This window comes from Neofelis nebulosa, chromosome 2, assembly GCF_028018385.1.
Source record: "Neofelis nebulosa isolate mNeoNeb1 chromosome 2, mNeoNeb1.pri, whole genome shotgun sequence".
NCBI classification, from domain to species: Eukaryota; Metazoa; Chordata; class Mammalia; order Carnivora; family Felidae; genus Neofelis; species Neofelis nebulosa.
The window spans coordinates 204,344,654-204,345,903 of NC_080783.1; the positions used below are offsets into that span (position 1 = coordinate 204,344,654).

A 1,250-nucleotide genomic window follows, 5' to 3' on the forward strand; every position below is an offset into this window, starting at 1 on the left:
TGTTGCATTTCCTTGCACATGGATACACGTTCCAGATGTGGCACGGCTCTTGCTGGAGCGTCACTCAGCCTTTCAGAGCAGAATCTTCGAAGAATCCGCGAGGACGGGGGAAGGCGCTAATGACGAAGAGTCAATTCTAGGAAAGAGGATATGACGCTGCGGATAGAGTATGATGCCAACTGTGTGTTTAAAAAGATTCTGTAGAAGAAGTGCTAGAAAAAATGCAGCAAGCATTAATATTGGTTATCTTTGGCAGCTGGCGAGGTCGTGATGACTTCAAACTTCTTTCTACTTTTATTGACTTTCTAGCTTTTCTCCAATAAGCACAGATGTAGCTTTTCTGATCGGACATAAAAATAACAGAAGAACTAACATTTGCTAGTGTTTCCTGGGTGCCAGGCACTGTGCTGAGCATATTTTCTTCTTAATTTTTAAATTTCAGCTTTGCACAGTGGCAGTGTCGTAGCCAATGAGGTTTATCTGAGGCACGATTGTTGCTAATTGAAAATTCCCCCCCACCAAATTTTTAAATTTATTTTGAGAGAGAGGGTGCACACAAGCAGGGGAAGGGCAGAGAGAGGGAGAGAGAGAGAAGCCCAAGCAGGTTCTGTACCATTAGCACGGAGCCTGATGCGGGCTTGAACTCACCAACCGTGAGATCATGACCTGAACCGAAATCAAGAGTCGGATGCTTAACCGACTGAACGACCCAGATGCCCCTGTGCTAAGCAGCTCGTGTGTCTCATCTCATTAATCTTCACAACAAACCTGTGAGTAGGTTAGAGAGAACGAGTTATAAACGTTAAGTAATCTGTCTATCATCACCCGGCTGGTGTGTGGTGAGGCCGAGGTGTGAGTCCAGCCGGACTGACTGCAGAGGCCAATCTCAACCACTGTGAATGCTATTTTTCTTTAAAATAAAGATGGCGCTCCAACGGTTGGCTCTTATTCATTGTTCTCATTGGACGGGAAGACCTGAAGCAGGGTTGCCATGTACAGTTGGGCAGGTTGTGGTCTGCACAAGAGAGCATGTACTCTGCTTGCTAGGCTGTGAGCCTGGGCAAGGAGCTGTATCCACCTGAAGGGAGGGATGCCTTTTCATGGAAATGCAAAGTACCTGCCAGAAGCAGTGAAGGGACGCCAACACCAAATGTTGACAAGGCTGTGAAGGAACTGGGTCTCTCATTCATCGCTGGTGATAATACGAATTGATAACACCCACTTTGGCAAAGAGCCCGTCAGTTTTCTGT

The 1,250-nt window shown here is 46.5% G+C and overlaps 1 pseudogene; it reads left to right on the forward strand.

The window, feature by feature from the left end:
* Positions 1-440: 440 nt before the first annotated feature.
* Positions 441-545, forward strand: LOC131505735 (U4 spliceosomal RNA; annotated as a pseudogene).
* The last annotated feature ends 705 nt before the right edge of the window (positions 546-1,250 follow it).